The sequence below is a fragment of the Cygnus olor genome, chromosome 2 (genome assembly GCF_009769625.2).
Source record: "Cygnus olor isolate bCygOlo1 chromosome 2, bCygOlo1.pri.v2, whole genome shotgun sequence".
Taxonomy (NCBI): Eukaryota; Metazoa; Chordata; class Aves; order Anseriformes; family Anatidae; genus Cygnus; species Cygnus olor.
In genome coordinates, this window is record NC_049170.1 from 145890173 (window position 1) to 145898814 (window position 8642).

The 8642-nt window shown below is 37.8% G+C and overlaps 1 long non-coding RNA gene across 1 annotated transcript; it reads left to right on the forward strand.

Annotated features, from left to right (window-relative positions):
• Window positions 1-3258: 3258 nt before the first annotated feature.
• Window positions 3259-8138, forward strand: LOC121064817. The gene is made up of 2 exons (XR_005816708.1): window positions 3259-3338; window positions 5979-8138. It is a non-coding gene; the product is annotated as an uncharacterized LOC121064817 (long non-coding RNA).
• The last annotated feature ends 504 nt before the right edge of the window (window positions 8139-8642 follow it).

Below are 8642 nucleotides of genomic sequence, written 5' to 3' on the forward strand. Positions count from 1 at the left end.
AATGAGGGTTAAAAAAAACATTTCAAACAGCCAGAAAGGGGTGAGATAGTTTGTCTGATGGGTGCTGAATCATACCAGATAATAGTCTCCTTTTTCAAACAAGCTGGAAGGATTGGCAGGCCTCAGCAACGCTTCTCTGCTCTGTGATGGAGGGAAGCAAGTTGAAAGTCTTGCCTGGGGGATTTCTCAGCTCCAGAACTCATTGGAAGAGAAATAGGGAAATGCCACCTTTTATGTGTGCTTGTTTCTAAAAAACAATCAAAGCATTCCTCCGAGTTATTTTAAAAGGTGCAAAAAGCATCTTTGTTTTCCTCTTATTCTCTCTCACAGCCCATTGGGATCCTGCTATTAATGTTAAAATGTTCTATCAGAAATTAAACTTCTGGGTTATATGCAAGATAGAAGATTTATCACTTATTTTTTCCTTTCCTTTCCTTTCCTTTCCTTTCCTTTCCTTTCCTTTCCTTTCCTTTCCTTTCCTTTCCTTTCCTTTCCTTTCCTTTCCTTTCCTTTCCTTTCCTTTCCTTTCCTTTCCTTTCCTTTCCTTTCCTTTCCTTTCCTTTCCTTTTCCTTTCCTTTCCTTTCCTTTCCTTCTTTCTTTCTGATTGCATGAACTGAAAATTGAGCTTTCAAGTAATGGAGTTAACTAATTATTTGCAGAACTGAGCAAGTCAGTGCAAACTCTGGCTATTTTTTAAAATACAAGTAGTTAGTGTAAAATAAACCTAATACAATAAATAAAATGTTTCACTTGAATGAAAGCCTTAAATTTACATGCCCAGACTGAACCAATTTTAATTTCTCTCAGGTTCTGAAAGCTCATAACAAGTATAAATAAAAACTTCCTAATTCCTTTGTCAGGAAGGGTAGTTAAGTCCTGTTATCACCCCAGTTTTACAGAGAAATGGTCCAAAAGCAAAGAAATGATTTGATGCAAGGTCAGAAAAAGTATTTGTGCCAGATCTGGGAACTGAGTTCTTATCTGCTTTCTAAGCGTTTGTTTTAACCACTTCCTTCCTTCCGAAGTTCTGCAACTTTTTTTCACCCCCAAACCAAACTTTTGTTTGGTGTTTATTATTCCCTATAAGACACCTGAAATCTAAGTTGGAAAAATAGAATGCAAAGACTCTGCACAGGGCACTTATGCCTTTCTGTCATTCACTTTTCTTGAACATGCTGGTAGAAATTATTAGTGGAAACTCACAGAAATGTTGTGTATTCAAGTGTTGCTTGAAGTTACCTACTACTAGTATCACCCAGTGGTTTGGCCTGTTAAGAATACAAGCAAATATTCTGTATTATTGTGATGCTTTGCTATTTGACATTTTTTTCTGAGTGGTATTTGCAGGTAGAACTATACAAAGAGTGGGGAATACTCTGGTCAAGACTTTGCTGCTAAGACTTCTTGTGCTCGCACTGGCAGGTAGCCCCGGAAGAAACATTTGCCCCTGTACAGCATTGCTTCCCCTCTGCCAGAACCACTGTGTGCACATAAATAAGATTAATTGCATCTGGAAGGCAATGTACCTGCACCACATTTTTTTCCCCGTGAAGCTGTCCTTCAATTAAGTGGTTTCACTTGGAAGCCCTCTGTCAAGTATGTCAGAAGACATTTGTTAAAATCATGTTGCCCTCACCCAAAATACAGTTCCAAGATCAAACATGATGTACTTAAACATATTGGGCATTTTTCAATGCAAACTAACCAAGGTTGTATTTTGAGCTTTCTGTTAATTTATCTTGATGAACTGTTTCCATATATTTTGATAGATATGTTTTTGTTTTTCTCAAACATGAAAGAAACAAAAGTAAGATGCAAGATGTGTTTTTCAAACTCTCACTCCATCCCTGGTTTCACTCACCTCACTAAACAGGCCATTTACAATTGCTTTATTAGCCTCCTTGCTGCCATTATATTCCAGAAGCCCTTCCACTTCAGCATCTGTCTTTTCCTGGTGTCAGGCAACTGGCTGCAACTGCTGCAAAGTCTCAATAATTGCTACTAATAACTTAGTCACTGTAAAATTCTCAAATAATGCATGAAGCCCAAGCAAAGTATGCATGAATGTAGCACGTTTGGGGTTTTCTACCTGCTCATGGTGGCTTTTAATTTGCTGCATTAAATTAATAGTTAATGAGGTTTTTAATGTTGGGGATTTCCACGCAGAGTTTCTCACTTACACTACAAATTACATTGGGGTTTGTGCATGAATATGGTGAATTTGTGCTACCAAAGAGTTTATCCCAAATACAGGTCAAGGTCTCTGACGATTTTCTCTGCTTTATCTGTGACTTTAGAAGTCTCATGTCAAATTTCTGCATTTTGCACTAGGTTTAAAGCAAAAACTCCCTGAACTCTACACTTTATTTTAAAACCACATTTCACACACCCAAATATGTTGATGACAGACTCTGTTAGGACATCTAACCTTAATTACATGTATGAAGCAAAATCTGATCATGGAAATAATAAATGCTTTTGATTATTTTTAGATCCCTTACTTTATTTGACTTAGCAATTTGACCTGTTAATAAGTTTACAAATATGTGTATATATATATGTGTGTGTGTGTATATATATATTTAAATCATTTTTATACTCAATTAAATTAGCTCCTCTGAAAAGTCTATCTAAATTCCATCAATGTTTGGTCTATCTCATTAGTTTAGATCCATCTTCCCCATTTGACTCTTTATTTAAGACAGCCTGAAACAGCCCTGGAATTTGAATGTCTTTCTGACATGCTCCTTTATGAAGTCTCTTTCTTGGGTACTGTTGTGCACCCAAGCAGGTGGTACCTGAGCAGAGAAGAACAGTAGGGACAAAGGCTGGACATGACCAGATGAGCAAGACACCTAACAAGGAGTTTGACACCTACATTTTTCTGTGGATATGGAACCAACTTTAAACTAGACAGCAACAGTTTCTTTAAGGTGTAATGCAAACAGCTCCCATAAATATTAAGAGCACAATTAGACTAAAAGTTTGTATGTGCAAGATTTTCTGGACAAGATCTCTGCCATATTATGCATTGCTTGGTTTCAGGACGGGAATCCCTTGAGGTAAGAAGTTGGCCTGCTCTGTCACCCCCTGTGCTGGTGATGAAAGGGATGCCAGCAGCTCAGCCATATCTCCATTATTTTTCAGTGGGCCAGAGCTCACTCTTTCATTAGGCTGCAATTAAAGACCAGGTGCATGGCATCATTCTTCTTAGCTAAATATTTTCTCTTCTCCAGCAGGCTGCAATGCAGGGGGGAGGGCAACACACATCCTCAAAAGAGCAAAAGAAAAAAGCATAATTTTTTCAGGTTGGAATACCAGTTGTCCAAAAGCAAAGGTAAGAAGAAAGATGGTGTGAACTGTTCGGCTGACACTGCTATATTGGAAGCACCTTCCTAACATTAGTTGATCTGCAATGAAGCTTTGAGAAGGGCCTGAATCTCTTCACACGTGAGTAGGAAAGTCAGTCAGAGCATGAAAATTTCATGATGTAGTGTAAAGCCTGTGAAAGTGATAGACAAGAAGGGAAATTGCCACAGAGTTAAAGTTTGACCTCTTTCATCCCTTTGCTAGCAAAATTTAACAATGTTGCCAGAGGAAATGAATTGACAGAACACAATTTATAAACACAAGATATCAGACAAAACTGACATTAAGCATTTACCAAGCTTTCAAAATAGAAGCAGCACTTAACATATCAATACTTAACAGGAAAATGTGTTTTAGAATTCTGTTTTTTATGAGCTACTCAAGGGAGTAAAATGTTTGGGGTATTTAAGGAGTAAGTTACAACCTATGCAAATCTGGTAGGGTTTTCTTTAGCTCGAATCAGGTAGGAGCCATATTTCAGAAAGGAAGTTATAACAGAAGGTCCTGTCACATGGATGGAGCATACATTGAGTGTTTATTTTTTCAGATTGAATATCCAGTTCCCAAGGTGAAACAATAATGAATGACATCTTACTGACTGCCCAGACAGATCTTATGTTGCGCTTTTAGATAATATGTGGTAATTCGATATCAGTACTCATAAAATCTTATGTTCATGAAAACCAAAGAAAATGAAACTACTTTGTCCAAGTTAGGTTTCAAGTTAACAAGATAAATGTTTATTTTTTTTTTAATTCATGACCTGTATTTTAATTATTTTTGGATATATTTCATTTTATTTATGATGTGTTGGGTTTTCACTTTTATATTTTTGTTTCAATACGCTTGGACAACATACCATATAGTTTGATTTCATTTTAAACCCTTAAATTACTCCTTGTGTAAGAGGCAAAAGCCACATAGGCCATGATTTTCAGACCCTGTGTAGGGAAACGGTTGTACTTGCACAGACGCTATTACTCTGCTAGACACATGCTGTAGCTTTTCATCTCCTAAAACTAGACATTAATCTTAATATTAACATAGATCAAAAAAGGAGGACTTTGCCCACGAAAATATTTTGAAGAAAAAATAATAGTTTTTCAGAATTTTTTTCATAAGGTTATTTTTCCTTAATTCTGACAAAAAGTCAATGTTTTCATGGAAAGAAAACATGACTGATTTAAAAAAAAAAAAAAAAAGTTTCCTTGGGAAAAAAAAAAAAGCAAACTAATTTTAGTTCATGAAGCATACCATCCAAGCGCCCTACTAACCATGTTTAGACAACTGAATCAGCCTACCAGGAAATGACCTTACTCTTTTGTCTGGAGATAGGTAGATAGGTTTTGTCACATGAAAGGTATAAGGCCTGGTAGCAAAATGAGAAACAATATTTATTTAAATTATAAGATGTCCACTACTGAGGTGGAACCACTCCAAGCCTCAAACCAGCTTGGAATGACCACGTCAATTTCCTACTGGTAAATAAATGGGTTGTATCATTACAAAGCTCTGACCACCATCATAATAAAAGAACATATATCTCTGAAGAAATGCAGAAATACCTAAATTTGTCTAAGACATTAATAATTGGAAATCCACGGTGGAGGTATACTGCTAGCTGTTGTTGGTAGGTAAATCTGTAAATAATATGAAAAAGGCAAATGCTTTCAACAGAGTCTTCATCTGTAATTAAACTGCAAGGCATATCAATGTCAGGTAATATTATTTTGGAACAGAAAATTACCATCTGTAACACTGAGCATATTGGGCCACCCAGAAAAAATAAAAGTTTTTCAAAAATACAGGCCTTAGTGGTTCATAGCTAAGTCTTCAAAGAGTTAGCTGATTAATAACCAGAATTATTTAGTCAGGGGAAGTAACAAGGTAATTTTAACCTGACTTTTGAAGATGCAGTGTCCAGAATTTGAGTTCACACAAAAAGAAGGTGCAGTTTCCAAGCAATGAAGGTAATCAAATTGTTAACCAGCTTATTAGATGGAGAACTTTATATTTTTAAAATATAATTATGTATATTTTTCTAAAACAAACTCACTGATTTATTTTCAGGTTAGCTGACTGCATTGCTCTTCTCTAGGTTTGGGGATACCTGTATATCCCTTTCAGTCGTGGGTCATAGTAAGAAAGTTCTCCCTTCTGAATATCTGTTTCTTTACATTTTATGTCTCCCTCCTTTTGCAGAGAGGGCGGGAAAAGAATTCAAGTTGTACTGAATCCAAATAATTGTATGTACAATCTATGTATAGCACCAAACAAATAATTGTATGTACTATCTATATATAGCACCAAACAAAGACTATGCATTAATGGATGATAAAAGAAGCAGAAGATGAAACCCCCAGCTTATTATAATGTTGTCTCACATCATATTAGTAATACTTGGCACTTGCTTCATGTTCAAAGCAATTCAGAAACATTAAGTAATTAACCTACATACAACTTAATGCCTTCTGCCAAGATTGCTGTACACAAGCAAGTAACTAAAAGGAACTAACACCAGATTTAATCTGAGAACACAAGTAACAGAATAATCTTTCTTTTCATTTCTCATCTAGAGGTTTGCTAATCACATTTTATAATTTTTTAGGAAGATGAGACCAAAACTTCTGATTCTTACTCACTCAGGAGTGATGCTGAACTCATGGGTAGACCTATGAATCCTGACTACTCATGATTGAGAGCTGAATGACTGGACAGACTGTATTAAGTATTGTATATAGCACTTACCCTCTAAAATTCAGTTATCCACTGGCAGCTGTTGAACAGCACAAAAATGTTGTAATATACAGTATAAATGAAGAACACAACACCATATAAAGGCAGCTTTTACTATTTAAGGAAACACAAAGGATGAAGGCTTTCTCAATGCAAAAGACTCATTGTTCTGAGCAAAAATCAGAACTTCAGAGTAATGCAGACCTAGTTTGAGGTCGCAGTCTTTTTGGCTTTGAGTTTCTTATTTTATTTTTTTCCCTCCACTGTGTAATTTTCTGAATTAACCACAGTCCCTGACTCCATGGTGGAAAGACATTCTTCTGATCCCTCTGCCTGGCAAAGTATTTGCTCTTTCTTCCATATCTTAACATGTTTTTTCTGCTGTTCACACCTCACCTTCTATTGGGAAGATGGGCAATGACCTGAAAAGTGTGCTGAAAGAGAGTCAGTGATCCATTTAGCTCAGAAGCAGATCACAACAACAACTGTAAAAAGCAAGCAGCCGCAGCAGCAGCAGCACAGAGCTCCTAGTCCTGTCTCTTCACACAGATCCCGAAAGTCAAGCAAAAGCTGCATTAGAGTTTCTTCCTCTCCTTAAACCCCTGAACTGTGGGTACTTTTTACCCCCAAAGTAAATGCATAACTATTTCACTAATCAAAAATATTTTGAATGTTATTGTCTCCAGTTTCTCACCTTGGGGTCTCCACATGAGCCATGGTTTTATGAGTCCTTTGGAGAATATCAGGCTGAAAAGGACTGAGATAAGGCAGATCAATGCTTATGGCATTATAAGAGAGAAGACAAAGATGGAATTGGACCAGCCAGTAGGCAGTGAGGTCAAGGGCTAACGTTCCAGGATAGTTTAAAAAAAAAAAAACAAAAAAGTTCAATGAAGTATGAAATCATCTGGGAAAATAAGCAAAAACAATAAGAAAGGGTGGCAGAAAACAAGCTAAGGAGTGAGGCCAAGAAGATGAATTATATGTAAGTCTTGGAAAGAAAGTTACATTTTATATTTTTTTGCTGAACAAATGTCAGAAAGAGGAAGCGTAGCGACAAGTGCAAGTGAGGTGGAGATACCAAAGATCGCTTGAAGCAACATCAAGACGGGCATGGACTAAGATAGCAGCACGCTAGGGGAGCACCGAGTACTCTTTACACACCGCCTCAGTGCTGCAGATGGCCAAGCTGTACCAGGGACCTGCCAACAAAATCACTGTGAAGAGCTGCAAGGGCAAAGTCAGCCCCACAGCTGAAAGGGGTTGGGCAGATCCTGGAGGTGAAGGAAGGACCATCATCTCCTTTCCTCCTCCCTGGCGCCTCCAGCACTATTTCTCTCTCTCTGCATTCACACTTTCCATTGAGCAGGGGTGGGGGGCAATGAGAAGGAGAAGAGGAGGCGGCGGGTGTTCGTGCTGCTTCCCCAGCACAGCGGCTGGGCTGGCGGCAGGGTCTCCAGCAGCAGCAGGGAGCCATGAGGAGCCAGGCTGCTTGCACGTCCATCAGTGCGGCGCTGTGCTCGTGGTGCAGGGAGGGGAATATTGGATATCGTTTTGGTCGGGGCTGAATCTATAATTGAGAAGATGAGAGTTCATTACAGATTTTGGCCTTGGAGTGCTTGTCTTGGCAGGAGGCTTGGTGGAGTGTTAAAATCATTACTGAGTGGCCTAAATCTAAACAAACACCCACCTTTTCCATTTATTACCAGGATGAAATGACTTGCCTTGTAGAACTGAAATACCTATAGTTGTCAGCTTCTCATTTCCCAGTGGTGCATAAAATTCCCTCTCTTATGCCTGGCTTTCCCTCTGCTCTAGCTTTCCCTTATGTTATTTTACTGACAAGAATTATGTATTAAATTACAAGTTATCTGTCGTAGAATGAGAATTTCACTTCACACCAGACAGAGGTCTGTTGTACAGTGCTAAGAGTTCCTGTTTCTCTAGTACAGTGTTGTAGAACAAGAAAAAGGATTTTAAAAAAAAAAAAAAAGTAGGATGATTCTGACGTTATGGTAGATGAAAATTTAGACACATACAACAAGAGAGCCATTTTTCGTCATTATAAATATACAGCTGGACAGAAACAGGCAATGTTCATACAGCTGTGGTTTTGTCACTGCAAGTAAACACACTGGTGGGATCATATGTGTGGAGAAACCACTGTATGTATTTATGTATTTTAAAGTTTTGTCCCCCTTTTTTTTTGTTGAAGCCTGTCTGTATTACTCCAACCCCAACAAATGTTTCAGGAACTGTGACCCATTTTGCAATTCATTCGTACTACGTACTACGAACTACGTACGAATGAATTAGCATGCAGAAACCACAGCACTCTGCTTAAGAGAACAACAAATTATTACAAAAGGGATAAAAATGATGTATTATATATTATATTCCATCACTGAAGATCATAACACATGAAATATCCCTCTGTCTCTACCTGCCTCTCTAAAGATAGACTGAATGAGTTGGAAATAGAGCTACTGACTGACTGAGGGACTTTCCCCCTGATTTTATTTGTACGTGCAGAAAA